The 20,550-nt window shown below is 37.2% G+C and overlaps 2 long non-coding RNA genes across 2 annotated transcripts; both read right to left on the bottom strand.

The window, feature by feature from the left end:
• Nucleotides 1-6,210: 6,210 nt before the first annotated feature.
• Nucleotides 6,211-7,074, bottom strand: LOC127946357 (uncharacterized). Its single transcript, XR_008151071.1, has 3 exons — nucleotides 6,914-7,074; nucleotides 6,642-6,759; nucleotides 6,211-6,478 (listed from the first exon to the last, which is right to left on the bottom strand). It is a non-coding gene; the product is annotated as an uncharacterized LOC127946357 (long non-coding RNA).
• A 9,683-nt stretch (nucleotides 7,075-16,757) lies between these two features.
• LOC127946358 (uncharacterized) lies at nucleotides 16,758-17,515 on the bottom strand. Its single transcript, XR_008151072.1, has 3 exons — nucleotides 17,370-17,515; nucleotides 17,135-17,249; nucleotides 16,758-16,915 (listed from the first exon to the last, which is right to left on the bottom strand). It is a non-coding gene; the product is annotated as an uncharacterized LOC127946358 (long non-coding RNA).
• Nucleotides 17,516-20,550: the final 3,035 nt, after the last annotated feature.

Raw genomic sequence — 20,550 nt, forward strand, 5'->3', positions numbered from 1 at the left:
TAAAGGTAAATAAATTATGACAGATTTTCCTTTTCTTCTTTCATTTCTCTTTGAATGTCGTATCTCTTTCCTAAAAAATAACTAAAGGCATGCTGAATTTTTTAAATAACCCCGAGGCATGCATTAGTGACTTGTCAGATGAACCATCATGTTTGGGGAAGTTGTGGTCACGACGTGTTTTCCACATGATCTCCCGCTGCACCACATCCCCAACATAAACCTGTTTGATTGTTTAGCACAGAGGAGTGAGTATCTTTACCCATCAGCCAGAGAATCCAACAGCTGTGGCAGATCCGAGATCCTCACGCCCGCTCTTATTATTGAAGTGGGAGGGACTTTGACAGGTGTAACAAGGCTGACAAATACATATCAACCTTTAACCTAAGACCTCCTGTTGTTTAGTACAGATAGCTTGAACCTAATGAGGCTCGCTGGCAAGCTCCAGAGGCCAGACAGAGCACGAATGATCATTTCAGCTTCAGCCGAGAGCCACATGCTTTCATATTTGTCTATCATGGATGTGTAACCATGGTGGATGGGCATAGGACGGGGGGTTGCAACAGAGCTCTTGAACTTTGAGAAGGGGCCCCTCTGGATCTCCAGAACCCTGCTGCTGCTGCATATGGGAAGAGCATTTAATATGGAGAAAAATACTTCTGAATTGGTTTCAGTGGCTTAATTGTGATGAATACATTCTTAGAAAAAGCCTTTATCCTTCTCTAAGCGTCCCATATTTGGACTATGAGCTGGTTTCACTGAAGATTTTAATGTTTTAAATATCTCAAAGAAAGATTGTTAAAGTATTGTTAAATATGATTCATCTTAATAAATAATAAATTGCATATATACTTTATTATAGATGTGTAATGTATATACTTGGCACAGTGGGCAGGTTACATACAAATAGTCTGATTCCAAATTACGTGACAATGATTGTAGTAACTAATGTCATCCATTACATACACACACATTTATTTCACTTCCACATTATTTTCGTGAACTTATTCTTTGAACTTGGCAACTCCTAGGCTTAACTTCCCAGGCTGATGTGTGCTGCCCACAGTACAGAGCCATCTGGGACAGGTTAAACGAGGGCCGTGACACTCCACACAGATCTGCTGCTTCGGGCCCCATATACTGACCCTAGGGCTCTGTCTACTGAAAGAGAGCCTTGCCCTGTCTGCCATGGAGCGGGGGCCGAGTCTTAGGTCCCTCCCGCCCCTCTGGAGAGCAAGCATTGTGCACTTGCCTCTTCCCACACTCCTGCTCACCTCTGGTGGGTGGAGCCTGGTCCCCTGTCAATCAGCCAGCATGCAGTCCCTGATGCACCACAAGCCAGCACAAAAGAGCTTTTTTGTTTTTGTTTGGTTTTGTGCAGCTCTATAAAAGTGTCTGGTGCAAAGAAAGAAAAAGGGCTGCATGCATGTCTGCTGCAGGTTTCTAGAAGTTGCTAAGTTTTTTTTATGTGGTAAAGTTACATTGAGCATGCACTAGGCTACTTCTAGTAAAGCATACAGTGAGTTAAAAAGAAAAAAAACTCTTGTTGACAACAAGTTTAGAGTCTTTTACAGCTAAAAAACTGGCCCAACACAGTGAGAGTTCACTGAATGCAGACAATGTAAGGCCACATGCCTGAGTAAAGTTCAGTGCTCTGTTAATTTCATTCCTTGGCACTACCTAAAGCACCGTTAATATTGAATAGCTGAATAAATGAGTGGCTTACTATCTGTCACACTGTGAGAATCCGAATTACAAAGAAACAGGAAATGAAAGTGAAATCTAATAATAAACGACTTTCATCTCTACTTTTTTATTGTATTTTGTAGCTCTTAAAAATGGACGAATGTTTAAAGCTACACTAGCCCAAAACTTAGTTTTAATGTTTTAATCATTTTCTAGAGTGTTGCTATGTGGTTGCTAAGGTATGTAAAATAGTTTTAGCATGTGGTTGTTAGGGTGTTTTGTGTGGTTGCTAGGTGCAAGGTAAAGTCTCAATTATTTTTTTATGATGTAATTTTTTTAATGGCGTTTAAAAAAAATACAGGCCAGTAATAACTGAAAAAATGAATAATTAAATTACTAAGGGAATTAAAAACAACAACACTGAAGCCAGTATATACTGTGTTTGTTTTGTTTTGATTTTTCACTATTATTTGCAACCGGATTAACATTTTAATGGGTTTAAATAAAATATTTTAGTTTGAAGTCTTTCTCTCTCTCTCTCTCTCTCTCTCTCTCTCTCTCTCTCTCGATAATTAATTCAAATAAATGTTATATTATAAATGCATCGTGGTGTATGTAAGAACAGCTGACAGACATTGTTGAAAGAGCATATTTTCGGAAGGTATTACTAATATATACTGAACTATTCAAAGAGAAAACAATTCAACTTTGTATTAATCATACGAACCTCTTAAAAAACACCTAACACATTAACAAAACTATTTCCCATGATCTCCATCACTTTTTCCTCTCTGTTGTGCTTCCTCAGACACTTACACAACACACCCCTGGAAGAACAAAACCTTGTCAGAGTTGTTTATTTTGTAATGTCTCTGAATATGTCTTCTTCTGCAATGCTTTAGAGGGCACTGGATGTCTCTTTTAGATCACAGAGAAGAGAAAATACTGCCGTCCCTCTGACGTGGTTATGTAATAATCAAGAGAGAATGTTTTTTCAGCTTCGGCTCTGTGATGTTGCACATCACTCGGGTTCATTGGGTTTCTGCTTCCATCGTCCCTGTCAAAGACGCACCGAACAAGAATCCCGCTTCTCTCCATTTCGAGGCAGAGAAACGGATCAATCCGTAATGCTCTGGTATGGACTAGTCTTTGTAATTATATGAGATCTCATTATCAAACAGCTGCTCTACTTAATTTAATCAATATTTAGTGATAAGACTTACAGCATCCATCCAGCTACAGAGCGAGGCGACATTAAAAAGGTACCAGGCGGTTTTTACAGTCTCTTTAAGTAGGTCAAGATGCAGGGTTTTCCTTCAGAGTTATGCAACTTCAGGCTTTTGGACTACAGTGATTCAAGATACACAAGAGAACGAGGGATATTTTTAAGAATGCATACGTCTGGACTGTGAACATCATATTTTTATTGCTGCTGCAATTGGATTAGATATATTGCCTTGCATGGCAGATATTTCTGTTGCATTTACACTGCTTTTATTGGATCTAGTGAAATGAAGTCTTATCTTTAACACACATTATTTGACCTCTCTCTTCCTCTCTCTATCGGGATGACAATGTTTTAAGCCGTATGTTGACTTTATTAACCCCATCTCTTCCTAAACACACCTTTGACGGAGCCTCAAATCCACAACATATTTCCTAATCAGAAGCACACAGCTGTGTTTTCTGCCCTACAAAATCACTGGCCCGCCATGACCCCAGTTAACCTCTCTATTTAAAACACAGAAAATCCCTAAATCAAACTCCAGACTCCTATCACTTCTGCACAGCCTCTTAACGCCAGCCTCGGGAAGAGGAATCAAGAGAATGAAAGGAACAAAAAAGACACCAGGATGTGAATCAGACCCTGAAGTTAGATTATATTTTCTAGTCTTTTGTACTGTAATCACACCAAAATGTTGTCTAAAGAGGCCTTTCAGGCAGAAAATAAGCTGCTGTTTTGGAATCAAACCTGTGCTGTGTTTTATTTATAAAGATGTCTAAGTATGTCTAATGTTATCTCCAGGATGTTTATGAGACGTGGATGTCCAGTCGAACAGAGCGCAGACGCCTCTAAGTCTCCATGCTCTACCTGTGTGTCCTGAGAGAGAATGATGTTGCAGCCTCATCTGTGCTGTATTATAGCTGTGGTCTGTGTGAAAGGTCTCTGTATCGATCTAAAGCACATAGTCGATATTAATAACTTGCCATGATAACACTATCTCTCCAGAGTCTGAGATGTCAGAAGGGACAAGGTCAGCCTGTGTCCGTCTAGTGGTGAAATGCACAAAATCTATTTTCTTAGTATATGTCATTAAAAAAAGGAAGAGGAAGAGGATGAAAACATGATTGTTTTTTATATTTATGTTTAGAAAAAGAAAAGAGAGAGAGAGAGAGAGATTTCATTAAATTATTATTCTAATTTATTTTAATATCATATAAAATATTATAATTACCGTTAAAATTAATACAAGTAAATCTTTCTTCAAAGATGTTTCAGTACCCATTAAACGGTAATATATAAATTACTGTTCAAAAGTTTGATTGTTATGATTTTCAAAGAAGTCTCTTGTGCTAAAAATGCTGCATTTATTTGATCAAAATAAAGTAAAAACAGTAATATTAAAACTATTATTACAATTTACAATAACTGTTTTCTATCTGAATACTGTATATGGAAATATATTTCTGTGATGACAAAGCTGATTTTCAGCAGCCATTTCTCCATTCCTCATTGTCACATGACCTATCAGAAATCATTGTAATATGCTGATTAAGAAACATTTCTTATTATTATCAGTGTTGTTGATTATACAATTTACTTTTTTGGGTGGGGTGGGGGGCACCAAGATGAAAAAAAAAATTAATATAATTTTATTAAAAGCATAAACCTGTATTTTTTTTTTTTTTTGTATTATGATTATTATTATTTTTATTTTTTTACAATCAGAATGCCTTTATAACTGTGTGACTTTGCTGAATGTAAGATTAATTTCTTCAGAAATAATAATAACAATTACACTTAAAGAACTGGTGGCATGTGGTGGTAATGCATTATGGTACTGCAAGATTACCATATTCACTCATGGTACTTCATATAAGTAATATAATCAAGGTTGGATCCAAAAACCATGGTGTTATTGTGGTAACTTATTCATATCTTAATTCTTGGTGATATAGCTAAAAAAAATTAGTGATGCCATACATTTGAGTTCTTTGTTTATTTGAGCATTCTCTTATTCTGGTATATTTTACATTCTGTTAAATCTTTTGTAAAACAATGTTTGTGTTTGTTTCCAATGGAGTCTATCACGAATCTGTTGCGTCGTAAGTGTGGCGTCCATGTTGCCCCTCTGACAGGACGCAGGTGTGTTTTCCACTGCATTACACACACTCTGATGAGAGCAGAGCGAAGCAGCAGGTGTCTAATTTCACCCGGCCTCTCTCCTACATACACTCACATCCACACATCCTACACACTACTTCCATAACAAGCCCACAATTTCACATGACTGAAGGACATTTAAAGACAAGCAACTGGACAGAAAAACAGAAGCTAAGAAAAAGTGTTAGAAAGTTGAGCATAAAGCTGAGAAGGGTGCACAGTCATAAAGAAACTCACCACAAACCAAAAGCAGAAACCATGGCAAGCTTCAAGTTCCTGTCCAGAAAGACATCTTTCCCAGAAGCCTGTCTCAAGAGGATGTTACATAAAAGCTATTTTATGTCTATTTCTAGAAATTAAAACTGTATTAAGTAAATATTAGGTGTTGTAACTTACATCAGTGCATTACAATATTGTAATTATTTCATAGAATGTCCATAGTTTATTTCCTTCAATTTTATAAAAGGCATTTCTCACAAGAGAAGTGAAACCATTTTAAATCAGGCATACAGCTGGACAAACTGTGAGTACATACCATTATTATTATTTTTTTTTTTTGAGCTGTAAATGAACTTAGAGATTTGACTTGCTGCAAACATAGCAGGATTTTTAACACTAAATACTAAGACCCCAGTTATGGGGGTTTGTATCCTCTGTCATACATCTCCACCTGGTGGTCAATATTAAATAACATTTCATAAAAGCAAGCAGCAAGTCCAGGATTTACAAGAACCTGACAGTTATCTAAATGCATGGAGGCATACTGTGTTTGAGATTATAGATACAGATACCTCTTTTCACTTGATCTGAATCTCTCTTAAGAGGATTTGATTACTGCATATTGAAAAAGAGAGTACCAGGTGTTCATGAAACAGACTGAAGCTGTGGCTTTGTGGTTAAAGGATCTGCTCATTCATATTATGAACCTTGGTATATTATTTGAAATATAATAATATCATAAATATACATCATTTATTTATTCAGTAATTTTTTTTCTATATTTAACAATTCTTGTTTATTTTGCAACATGACATTTTTTTAATCATAAAATACAAAAATACATTCTTGATAAGAGATTTTAAAATCTGTGAAGAAGAATAAATTTATTACAAAAGAGATGTCAGCATAAAAAAAAGTCATACTTATTTTAAAATCAATTCAGGTTTATGTCAGTTGGGATATGTCAAACAGTGTATTACAAATGTTGACAAAAATTGTATTACATTTTCTTTTGATTCTTCTGTCTCCGTATCTTTCCTTTGTTATTTTTTTCTTCTGTCTTTTGGCATTTTGGTTCGGCAAATAGGATTTTTGTTTTGTCCGTTTTTCTGGTCCAGCGTTCTCATAAGATCTTTGATCCACTCCGAGTCTGGATCAATACACCTAATTGTCTGTCTTACAGTGCACAAGCTACAAAGAAAAACTATAGAAATTAAAATTTAAATTCCATGTTGAGTGTTAATTACTGTTTAAAGCAATGTAAGCACTGTTAACTTTGGTTTTACAATATCTTGAAATTTATGAAAAACAACTATGACTAAAGGTCATTTAGTATGAGAGTCTGGAGACTTACACAATTGCGCTGATATGGCAAACTCCTGCTTTCTGGACTGTATAACTCAACACCCTGTTTATGGGTATTCTTTTTTTGCTCGTCTGCAAACAGCAGGTTGAAGGTCGTTGACTTGTCTCTGCATGACAAAAACATTAGTTGAAACATTAAACTGTTTGAGAACTTCATAAAAAGAGATTTCAACAAATGTAACTTTGATTTATTCAAGCATTCAAATTGACAACACTTTCCAGGAATCAGGAATGAGTAACAAAGGTTAAATTGAGACTCACCTGCAATGAGACAGAACAGAAACATCACCAGGCAGAAAGGAAGACAGACAAGCGACCTCATGATGGCTGTGCAGACAGAAAGTGATTGAAACTACGCCTTACACAACTTTAATATTTCACACTTTCATTTCCTCTGCTCTTTTGTGCACACACACACAAACCTCAACCTCCAAAATGGGTAAAGTGTATGTGTGTGAAAGAATGTTTTCGAATGAGCCACTATCTGATGAGTGGAAAAAGACGCTAGTGATGAGCTCTTGGTTTGGTCTTTCACCCACACAACTCGCCACAGCATGGGTAGCTACTGTAGATGAATGGAGTTGCACTGCAAGAATACATACCCAACTAGAAAACAAAACTACTTTTATGACACGTGAGAGTGCCTACAACTTATGTTACAGATGTAATGCTTCACCATGTTGCTTCATGATCAGAAGAAAATCCACAGAGCAGGGCCATAATCACCACAGACACAGACTCTGAAGTCCCTCCTAGAAATGGTAAAGTATAAAAAAAAGTAAAGTATATTTTGCATTTCCTTTGGAAATCAGGGTCCCAGAGTCTGGAGGAAGAGAGGAGAGGCACACAATCCATGTTGCTTGAGGTCCAGTGTAAAATTTCCGCAGTCAGTGATGGTTTTGGGTGCCATGTCATCTGCTGGTGTCATCTGCCCCTGTGTTTTCTGAGGTCCAAGGTCAACACATCCGTGTACCAGTAAGTTTTAGAGCACTTCATCCTTCCTGCTGCTGACCAACTTTATGGAGATGCAGATTTCATTTTCCAACAGGACTTGGCACCTGCATACAGTGCCAAAGCTAACAGTACCTGGTTTAAGGACCATGGTATCCCTGTTCTTAATTGGCCAGCAAACTCGCATGACCTTAGCGGTATTGCGAAGAGGAAGATGCGATATGCCAGACCAAAGAATGCAGAAGAGCTGAAGGCCACTATCAGAGCAACCTGGGCTCTCATAACACCTGAGCTGTGCCACAGACTGATCGACTCCATGTCACGCCGCATTGCTGCAGTAATTAAAAGGAGCCCCAACTAAGTATTGAGTGCTGTACATGCTCATACTTTTCATGTTCATACTTTTTAGTTGGCCAAGATTTCTAAAAATAAAAATGTATTGGTCAAAGTCAAAGTCAAAGTCACCTTTATTCATATAGCACTTTAAACAAAATACATTGCGTCAAAGCAACTGAACAACATTCATTTGGAAAACAGTGTGTCAATAATGCAAAATGATAGTTAAAGGCAGTTCATCATTGAATTCAGTTATGTCATCCCTGTTCAGTTAAATAGTGTATGTGCATTTATTTTCAATCAAGTCAATGATATCGCTGTAGATGAAGTGACCCCAACTAAGCAAGCCAGAGGCGACAGCGGTAAGGAATCGAAACTCCATCGGTGACAGAATGGAGAAAAAAACCATGGGAGAAACCAGGCTCAGTTGGGGGGTCAGTTCTCCTCTGACCAGATGAAACCAGTAGTTCAATTCCAGACTGCAGCAAAGTCAGATTGTGTAGAAGAATCATCTGTTTCCTGTGGTCTTGTCCTGGTGGTCCTCTGAGACAAGGTCTTTACAGGGGATCTGTATCTGGGGCTCTAGTTGTCCTGGTCTCTGCTGTCTTTCAGGGATGTAGAGGTCCTTTCTAGGTGCTGATCCACCATCTGCTCTGGATACGTACTGGATCCGGGCGACTGCAGTGACCCTCTGATCTGGACACAGACTGGATCTGGTGGCCACGGTGACCTCGGAACAAGAGAGAAACAGACAAATATTAGCGTAGATGCCATTCTTCTAATGATGTAGCAAGTACATAGGGTGTTATGTGATGTGTTTCCCGGTTCCGGTTTACCTAATTAATGCAGCCTAAAAATCCTTTAACGGATTTGGATATTAAAAGCATATTAGTATGTTATGTGTAAGCCAGGTTAAAGAGATGGGTCTTTAATCTAGATTTAAACTGCAAGAGTGTGTCTGCCACCCGAACAATGTTAGGTAGGTTATTCCAGAGTTTAGGCGCCAAATAGGAAAAGGAGTTTTGAGAATGTAGCGGATGTAGAGGAGTATAATGTAAAAGGAGCTCATTCAAATTCTGAGGTGCTAAACCATTCAGGGCTTTATAAGTAATAAGCAATATTTTAAAATCTATACGATGTTTGATAGGGAGCCAGTGCAGCGATGACAGGACCGGGCTAATATGGTCATACTTCCTGGTTCTAGTAAGAACTCTTGCTGCTGCATTTTGGACTAGCTGTAGTTTGTTTACTAAGCGTGCAGAACAACATCTAACCTTGAGGTCATAAATGCTTGGATTAACATTTCTGCATTCGACATTGAGAGCATAGGCCATAATTTAGATATATTTTTGAGATGGAAAAATGCAGTTTTAGAAATGCTAGAAACGTGGCTTTCTAAGGAAAGATTGTGATCAAATAGCACACCTAAGTTCCTAACTGATGACGAAGAATTGACAGAGCAACCATCAAGTCTTAGACAGTGTTCTAGGTTATTACAAGCGGAGTTTTTGGTCCTATAATTTACACCTCTGTTTTTTTTTCAGAATTTAGCAGTAAGAAATTACTCGTCATCCAGTTTTTTATATCGACTATGCATTCCATTAGTTTTTCAAATTGGTTTGTTTCACCGGGCCGCGAAGAAATATAGAGCTGAGTATCATCAGCATAACAATGAAAGCTAACACCATGTTTCCTGATGATATCTCCCAAGGGTAACATATAAAGCGTGAAGAGTAGCGGCCCTAGTACTGAGCCTTGTGGTACTCCATACTGCACTTGTGATCAATATGATACATCTTCATTCACTGCTACGAACTGATGGCAGTCATATAAGTATAAGGTCTTAAGTAATATACAAATTTTCTGAGATACTGAATTTGGGATTTTCCTTAGTTGTTTGTTATAATCATCAAAAGTAAAATAAATAAATATTTGAAATTTATCAGTCTGTGTGTAATTAATGCATATAATATACAAGTTTAACTTTTTGAATGGAATTGGTGAAATAAATAAACTTTTTGATGACATTCTAATTATGACCAGCACCTGTACTTCATAAAACAAATTGGACCCCTTGCATTCAAGACATGGTTGCAGCCTTTCATAGACATCAGGCAAAATTCAGGAATGATTCAGTTGAAAATAAACGTATTCCTAAACATTAAAGACACATAATAACATTTCAAGTCGTAGCTGCATTACTACCTCAGGTGTGCATCATTTTTCAATAATTAAATGGAGCGGAGTGAATTATTTTGTGGGAAAGCCATTTTTATCATATTTGTTTGCTATTTGTAATAAAAAGCTGCACCATTTAGAACAGGATAATTCTGATATGGGCCATATGAACAATGTTATTTTATTTCAGAAACCATCATAATATGCAACCATCATCCCAGACCATAAAAATGAGGCCAAGCTTTTTATTTACCTCACTGACCTGCTTTTATTTTAGAAAAATGCTGAGAAGGACCACTCACTATGGTCCCTCGACAAATATATATCTCTGTTGATTCATGCATTATAGCCAATAATATTTGCATTAATATTTTACAATTAAAACCTTGATTTACTGTTAAATTTGATCAGTTAAATGCTTCCTTGTTCAATAAAATAATTCATTAAATGTTTAGAAAATCTTACTGAACTCAGACCATGGTCCCGTTCTTCGTACATCACTAACTCAGTTAGTTGGATTCAATTGTACAGGATTAGATTGCATCTTTTTAAAAAGAACTGATAATTAAAATCTGTCCGCTACCACCACTACTTTATTAGTAGAGCATACTGATACAAGCGCAATAATTTAACATAATAATCATATAAAAAATAATTTAAGCCTTGTTTTTTTACATGTTTTTTTTTATTTAATTAGCTCCACAACTGTTTCAGTTCTCCCTAATTAAGTTTATTTTTCTTAAATCAGTGTTTTTGGTACAACCTTCACCGGGTCCCCGCTGACCCCAGCTACGGCCCTGCCCATGCCTGTTTCACACATACTCCGTCTGCAGTCCGTATGCAGTCTGTGTGCGTTAAGTATGTGGTGCAGCAAGGAATCAATGTGCTTTCACACAGGACGCGTTTGCTGCTACTTGGTACGTAACCGATTGCTGCACTGCTGCAGACGCAACGCTCCTGGAACGAAACTGGAATCCATTAACATGGGTGCATAAAAAAATATTCAACACATGCGCACTGCAGACGGAGTATGTGTGAAACAGGCGTAAAGTTGTTTGCACCTTGTGCAATGTGGAATTAGTTTACAGCTTTTTCAAGCACTTTGTAATGCATTTTGGAAACGGGAGATGAGCCCCTTTTCTAATGCACCACCTAGCTTGATAAACCCCTTCTCAAAGACTTACTGTTTGTCAGTTTTATTTGGGTAACACACATATTCTGAATACCTTCACCAGAATTTGATTGAGCCATTTTAATCTAGATAAATTTCAAGATCATAGTGAGATTAATCTAGATTTAAAAAATTAATCTATGCCCACCACTGTTGCTAACAAAGTAAATGTATAGATGTGAATCACTACCTATAAATTATTTAATTGGATGAATGAAACACTTTTATTCAGTGTGCTACAGCAGGTGATTTTTAAATCATATTAAGTCTATGTAATTTTAAGGTAAAATTAAAATAATCATCCTATAAAGAACTGACGTTTACTTCTGTCTTTTCAAACATGTATGCAAGTTTTACTTTACAAAAATAAATAATTTTAGTCCATTTTGAACATCACTTCACTGTCTCCGCTTGTGCAGCGCGTGGACAGGTACACTCACACAGCTTCAGTGAGCAGGAAACACTCTTATTTGTGCGCCAGTACAACAGTGATGTACGGCTGCCCGTGTCCTGTGCACAGATTTCGAAATACTTCCACACAAATGAAATAGCAAATGATTTCAATGTAGTATGTGCACGCGGGCACACTTCTGGAATTTGGCCCGAAAAAGACCAAAAACCGGCCGATTGCCGATTGCGTATTTTAAGCGAAAACCGGCTGGTTTCCGATTTATGGCCGGTGCATCCCTAGTAAATATATCCTATTACTTCATTTGGCAAAAATCATCTGTGCTCCATTAGTCTGGTCTGTTTTAGTTTACCATTGATTGGTTGAAAACCATTCAAATGTACAGGTTGTAGGAATCAGTGGGTTTGGCTCATTATACTATTAGCAAAATGCAATAAATGACGTGCACTCTCAAAATGCTGTTTTTTACGCCGTCATATGGCAACAAGAACGGCCTAATGAACACTAAAACACTGTCAAATATGGCATCATTGACGTCTTTTCGTACGATTTATACAGCGATTTAAAACACCGTATTTGACGCAGTTTGGCTGCAAACGTGATTAATCTATTGAGAATGAGGAGTTGTCGTCATAGCACAGAGCCCCTCCCCTCGATATCACAGTCTCCAGGACAGTTGGTAGGACACCGGCGGCGAAACATTACTGTTTACGTGGGTTGTTAACTCGGTAGTAGAGGAGGTTCTCGCAATTCTGCACTGTTTTACCATGCCTGGAAGTCACTGCTGCGTTAAAAACTGCTCCAGTAGCTCACACAATACATATGGAACACATAGGAACAATGGAATACAGTTTTTTTTAGGTTACACCAAGCGCAAAACGGCGGACTATCATCATACGAGCTCCCTGCAGCAGAGTGGCACAGAGACCTGGACCATTTACCTCTACGCACATATATGGACATTGTGAATAAAGTACGTTTATTCACATGCATTTTAGCGTGCTGTAATTACATTGCATTTAGCAGACACTTCTTGACCAAAATGACAAAGTAACTTAAATAACTGCGACTGTTTCGTAAACACTAGATTGCAATGAGATGTTCAATGTACACAAACGTTTCCAACATGTTTTGATGTAGGCTAAAGCTGTGTATGTTTAGTTATAATTAGATTTTAGCCCAATGACACATTCTGTACCAGGTTTTTGTGTTGGGGGCTGCAAACTGGACAAACCACTTCTTGGTTGGCTAGGGTAGTTAAATGTGTGATTGCAAGATGTAAATGTCCTGGTTAGATTAAAGCCATTAACATCGTAAATGCAAGGTGACTTACATCGTAAACAAGTTAATTCACAATGTCCATATGTGTGCATGGAGGTAAATGGTTCAGGTCTCTGTGCCGCTGCAGGGAGCTCGTATATGGGTCGATATTTTGTATGCCTGAGAGCTTCTCCAAACACTGCTGTTTTGCGCTTGGTGTGAGCTTGTTCCTGTAAGGTCCCCTTTCTTTCACCTTATCTTTTTGCATTGCTTGACTTTCTCCCTTTTCTTTCTCATATTCGTAGATCCGTCTCTGTTCCGCTGACATAATGCGCAAAAATTAAAGAGCTCTGAAATGTTTAGTGGCGCCTCTGTGAAGTTCTGAAGGCGTTGCCCCTGGCAACCGATAGCGTGTCCTACCATCATGGCCGACCGGCTCAGACCCCTCCCAAATCAACCCAAATCGGCACGTGACTCCTCACTCTCAATAGCGTAAATATTAACTTTGGCTTTCCATACTTGCACCAAATCGGACACAACGCCCATATACGCTGTTCTAGCCTGGAGAGAGTGAACTGAACCTGGAATTCTTTTGAAATCAAAGATGGATCTTAAATTTCTTTCCAGTTTTCTAACATTTAGCAATGTTAATGATTATGTTAATGGGATGCTGATAAACCGTCAGTGGAGACAGGCAAGTCAGCTGAATTTATACCCTAGGGTTGATTATCTTAAGTGGGCTCCACCTGTGATTATTAGGCTATAAGTATCTGATGCGCTCCTCCCAAATCTTGTTAATGAAACTACATTAAAATAGCAAAAGTCGATTTGGACACACCCTGAGTGCACCTGTGCCGTGCACTTTACACTTTGCGTTTAGATCGTTAAAATAGGGCCCACAAGCTTTAACCTATGCAGTCTGAGTTGGAAAGAGACTTTATCATAATAATAACCAACTCTTTATTACCTTTGTAACAACATTCAATGTATGGAAAATAACCATCATGACAGAAATTCAATTTCTGTGCAAATTTATAAACTGTAAGAAGTAAAAAGCTACAATTTGAGACCAGAAGTGCAGTAACAGAAAGAGAAAATCATAATAATAATAACTGTGAACCCGTGTGTAACGAAGCTTGTAAATTAATTTTCTCCATCCAATCCTGTCACGTCACGTGACAAAAGAACGAACAATAGGTTAAAGGCTTTTATACAGTCTTTTTTAAATAATTATTATTGTTATTATTATTATTTAACAATATAAACATTAAAACATTAAGGCAGTACACTTAAAATCATGAAAAAAAATTTACACACAGATTTTTGCCAGGGTAACTACAGTCTATGGTCATAAGTTTCGTTTATGGGGCTGCGATCAAAGAACGACTCAAACCCGAAGACTTTTCAGAGGTGAGGTGAGCTAATCATAAACTGAAGACCCAGATAAATAATGAATTAATCTTTTCTGTTGCTTTTAGCATTATAGTTCTGTATTGTTTGTAGTGAGATCAATGTTTGCATAAGTACTAGTAGACATGTTTTTTTTTTGTTTTTTTTTACCCCATTTTTTATGAGCTGAACTCAAAAACCTAAGACTTTTTCTATGTACACAAAAGGCCTATTTCTCTCAAATATTGTACACAAATCTGTCTAAATCTGTGTTATTAAGCACTTCTCCTTTGCCGAGATAATCAATCCACCTCACAGATGTTGCATATCAAGATGCTGATTAGACAGCATGAATGTTGCACAGGTGTGCCTTTGTGTAGTTGTGGACTTGCAATTTTTACAATCTCAATTTATGAATGAATCTGCCTTTTGAACAAATAGGGTGAACCGATGGCCCATTCATAAAGAGAACAATTTATTTAATTCACAAATGAATTGGCCAATTTGAATGAATGGATGAATAAATTAATGACTTATTAATTGTCATTTACTGCCACCTACTGGCAGTTTGAGTTTCTTCTTGAATAATATAATTTCATTTAAAAATAATTTATTAAAAACTCTAAATATAATATGGAATAAACTATCCATATTAATACAAACTAATAAAAGGGATAGTTCACCAAAAAAAAGAAATATATTTACATTTATTCATTTAGCAGACAATTTTATCCAAAGCGACTTACAAATGAGAATAGTGGAAGCAATCAAAAACAACAAAAAGAGCAATGATATATAAGTGCTATAACAAGTCTCAGTTAGCTTAACACAGTACAAGTAGCATGGGCTTTTAAATAATATAATAAATAAAAAGAAAACAGTATAAAAAAAGAATAGAGCAAGCTAGTTAGAGGTCTTTACACACACACACACAGACAATTGTGTAATAAATGAAAAGGAAATAGAATACAAAAAGATTAGAAAGGTAGTTAGATTTTTTTTAAGAATAGAATTAGAATATTGAGTGTTAAAGTTAGAGGGTTAAATAAAAATGGAAGAGATGTGTTTTAAGCCGATTCTTGAAGATGGCTAAGGACTCAGCTGCTCGGTTTGAGTTGGAGAGGTCATTCCAACAGGAGGGAACATTTCATTTAAAAGTCCATAAAAGTGACTTTGTGCTTCTTTGGGATGAACAATCAAGAAACGTTCACTTGCAGAACGCAAGCTTCTAGAGGGCACATAAGTCTGAAGTGATACATTTAGGTAAATGGGTGTAGAGCCAGTGGTAGTTTTGTTGGCAAACATCAATGCCTTGAATTTTATGAGAGCAGCTATTGGCAGCCAGTGCAAGTTGATAAATAAGTGTGACGTGTATTCTTTTTGGCTCATAAAAAATTTATCTTTCTGCCGTGTTCTGGATTAATTAATTGATCCTCTTGATGTTGAATAAAGCAAATCTGCAGAATCTGACAGTTTTAGCAATGTGGTCTGAGAAAGTCAGCTGATCATCAATAATAACTCCAAGGCTTCTAGCTGTTTTTGAAGGAGTTATGGTTGATGTGGCTAACTTGATGGTGATATTCTGATGAAACACACACAAACACACACACACACATAATATATATATATATATATATATATATATATATATATATATATATATATATATATATATATATATATATATATATATACAGTACAGACCAGAAGTTTGGACACACCTTCTCATTCAAAGAGTTTTCTTTATTTTCATGACTATGAAAATTGTAGAGTCACACTGAAGGCATCAAGGGCTATTTGACCAAGAAGGAGAGTGATGGGGTGCTGCGCCAGATGACCTGGCCTCCACAGTCACCGGACCTGAACCCAATCCAGATGGTTTAGGGGTGAGCTGGACCACAGACAGAAGGCAAAAGGGCCAACAAGTGCTAAGCATCTCTCGAGGAACTCCTTCAAGACTGTTGGAAGACCATTTCAGGTGACTACCTCTTGAAGCTCATCAAGAGAATGCCAAGAGTGTGCATATTTTCAGTTGTTTCACACTTTTTTGTTATGTATATAATTCTATATATAATTCCACGTGTTAATTCATAGTTTTGATGCCTTCAGTGTGAATCTACAATTTTCATAGTCATGAAAATAAAGAAACCTCTTTGAATGAGAAGGTGTGTCCAAACTTTTCGTCTGTACTGTAGCCTATATATATAATATTTTTTGTGTGTGTGTGTGTGTGTGTGACATGCTCTTTAAAATGTGTTTCTTTCTTATAGCTGCATAGAGTTTACATAGAGTGACCAGGTGTTTCTAATTTGAATAATTAACTGCAGTTAAATGAACTGAGATGATGTTGGTTACACACACCCTGATGAAGGCATGTAGCCGCAACGCGTAGATGTACCTCTCACCAAAAGAGTTTTAATCTATAAAATAGATTTTTAACTTTTCACTTTTTAAAATTTCACTACAATTAACTGCCGACTTCTTCTTCTTATCCAAAAACTCCACAGCTCTTTTCACCCAAAGCTTTTGTGGATTGCCACAAATGAAACGACCATTGATTGCTTTAAATCTGTAAACACATAAAAGTAATGATTCAGCATGACTATACAACAAAATATACAAATGTACAGAAAGTATTTTGGTATCAAAATCATATGGGTAAAATTGCCAATATATTAAAATAAAGCCTAGACAAAATAATTAGTATTCCAGCATATTAGCAAAGATCTATCATCAAATATATTGTTGAATAGTTGAGATCCATCACAGCAAAGAAAAAAGGACTCACAAAACAGCATCAATTGGGCAGATTCCTGCTTCTTGTTTAATATAACCTTCCATATCTTCCTTGCGGTAAACCCGATCTGTTGTCTGGAGACAAGGGCAAGTTGTCCTACCACTCACTACAAACATAGAAAGGGAACAAAAGCATATCAACAGAAATTCATTTAGAATACACAATATAATAATAATAATAATAATAAAAGCTTATTATTATTTTACAAATACATAAAGTTTCTTACATTGGCAGGTGACTTGATCGAGCAGCATCATAGCCAGGCACAGCAGAAGAGTCACAGAAACACACCTCATCTTCTCTTGAGAGTCTGATGCGTATTCTGTCGGCTCACCACAACTTGCACTTTTATGAACACTCACAGAGGGGAAAATGAGCGTCAACTTCCTTCCACAGAGTTGTCACCTGTCCGCTCGGAACAGAAGCCCCCACCTCGCCCCATCACCCACAGGCGACCACCATGTACAGAGAGGAACATTCACAGCTTTCTAAAATCCAGTGGTCTAAATGACCATGAGAGCAGGGTCACTGAAAATGTCGGTGTGTCGTAGACTGGAAAGTACCAAGATGTTCACATAATCAAGAACAAAACGAATAATGAATGAACTTTGCAAACAATATATTGACTTGCTATTACATCAGCGACTCCAGCGTTTCATTCATGTAAAGTCAGAGTTTCAGTGAATGGTGATGCTTCTGATAAAACAAACGGTTAAATTAAAAGTTAATTAAGTTTATTTATTAAAATATTTGTAATACATACATATATGTGTGTGTGTGTGTCCGTGCCTGCGTGCGTGCAGACGTGCATGTGTGTGTGTGTGTGTGTGTTTGTAAGCTAATATATTACACTATTTTTCTAGCAAAAAAATTTAAACACTCTGAATTTGCTCTGCATGAGTTCTTTCTGACTTGGTAATATTGAGAGTTTGTGTTGGTTTCCTGCAGTCTGCTGGTGTGGTTAGTGTTTAGAATGTGTGCTGTGACAAATTCTCTGTGGTCTTCACTGGACAGGATTCGCTGGAGAACTGCCACTGACTGGCAATTGTGTACAACAGATGTTTGACATGTACCACTTTGGTAGTTGCAGACCACTTTCACCCCTTCATGGCGATGATCTTTCCACATGGCAGTGGCCTCATTCAGCAGGATAATGCACCTGCCACTTGCAGAAATTTTAAAGATATGGTTTGAGGAACTTGATCAAAAGTTCAAGGTGCTGCCATTGACTTTGCCATTGACCAAGCATCTATAAGATGCACTGGACCAACACATCTGATCTATAAAGGCCTCACCTCACAACTTGCAGGACTTATTCTGCTGTTAAAGGGATACTCCACCCCAAAAAGAAAAAAAAATAATTTATATCTTACACTCATGTCATTCCAAACAAGTAAAAGCTTTGTTCATCTTCAGAACACAACTGAAAATATTTTGGATAAAAAAAAAAACGGGAGGCTTGTGACTGTCCCATAGTCTGCCAAGTAAATTACACTGTCAAGGTCCAGAAAAGTATGAAAAGCATCATCTGAATAGTCCATCTGCCATCAGTGGTTCAACCATAATGATATGAAGCGACTAGAATACTTTTTCAACATGAAAATGAACGAAGCTTTTACAAGTTTGGAACGACATGGGGGTAAGTGACTAATGACAAAATTTTCATTTTGGGGTGGAGTATCCCTTTAATGTCTTGGTGCCATATACAACAGGACAGGTACTGTGGAGTCCATGCCAGGTGATAAGAAGGAAAAATTATAACAATTATATTAATACAATTATATAAATTATACATTCAAATCAAATCAATATCGATGTATTCACTTATTTGGTGATCAGTCAAATTACAATTGAGTCTTCGAACTGTTCCCTTAAAAAATGCATGAATGATTTTTTTTGTTACAGGCTGTCTGAATGGTTATTATGGAAACCCAGACATGACATTCAGGAAAAAAAATATTTATATCATGGCCAAGAATTAACATTTAGTTCCCAAGACTTACTAATTCATCATTTCATTGTAAATAAATCTTGCTCACAATTTACTTAAAACAAGGGAACAAATTAGTAAATTATGCTGACATATTAGTAAATTGTTCTCTTGTGTTCAATGTATAAATATTTTTTCTTGCATGTCATGTCTGGGGCTCCATATGTTAGTTAGTTATTACTGTAACATAATGCTTTTCTTGACACTCAAAGCACTTTACATTTACATTTGGAGAGAGGAAATTTCCTCAACCACCAACACTGTGAACCATCCGCATGCAAGTTTTAATTCAGATGATGAAGGTCAGATGTTCAACAAAGATTATGCCACATTTTCTGACTGAGCATGATGGGGTAAATGTTGATTAACCAAACTGGATGATGAAATTGTGATGTATTACTGGTGGAGGGGCGAAAGAGTGATGATGCCAATCTGAAAATACAGTATTGGGATGATTAGGATGGCATGCTGATTGACAGAGGGCATTGGGCAAATTTGGCCAGGATGTCTGTATTACACTCTGTACAAAGAACATCAGTTTAAGGTCTCATCTGAAGGATGGTGCCTCTTAACAGTAGAGTGTACCCATGACTATACTGGGGTCCTAGGAGTCATACAGACCACCGGGTGAACACCCCCTGCTGGACTCACTAGCACTTCCTCTAGCAGCAACCTAGTCTTCCCCAGTATTTTTACCATCCAGGTACTAACCAGGTTCAACTCTGTTATACTTAAGTGAGAGCTGCAGAGTGATAGCTGGTAGCAATGGTGTCATTATGATGTTGCATTGGCTGCTACAATATGCAACCATCATCCCAGACCACAAGAACCTGACCTAGCTTTCATTTACCTCACTTGCATTTGCTCTTGTTTTAAATTAGAAATTCAGACAAGACCCACTTATTTTATCTGACACATATAAACAGCTCTGTTGATCTATGGAATAAACTGCTAGCCATATTGTAAATACAGTAGTCTGTATAGACTCAACAACTAAATGCAACTAAGCTCTGATTTATACATATAGTACACCAGAGACATGAGCACATTTTCTCAAAAAACCCACCCTGTGATCTACACAACCTCCTCTCAAACCAACTTGTGTGCATGGAATTTAATGCATCTTGCAAGGGGACGGGGGTTTCAGTGCACAACCACAGTTCCTCACATGCACACATGCATTGTCTAACAGTTTTTCATATGCAAAAACAATATTGGAAAAAATAATTTAAATGTAAGATTCTGTACATGAGTCAGATTGCTATAGTCTGAGTTACATATTTGTACAGTGAAAGGGGAAATCCCATAGAACAATGTGGATTAGGGTGTCTAAACCCACACAAGGGTTAACAGATGCTGTGTGTGTGAACACTTCACTACGTTCTTCCCACAGACACACTCACAATCATATTCATGC

This window comes from Carassius gibelio, chromosome A24, assembly GCF_023724105.1.
Source record: "Carassius gibelio isolate Cgi1373 ecotype wild population from Czech Republic chromosome A24, carGib1.2-hapl.c, whole genome shotgun sequence".
Classification (NCBI taxonomy): domain Eukaryota; kingdom Metazoa; phylum Chordata; class Actinopteri; order Cypriniformes; family Cyprinidae; genus Carassius; species Carassius gibelio.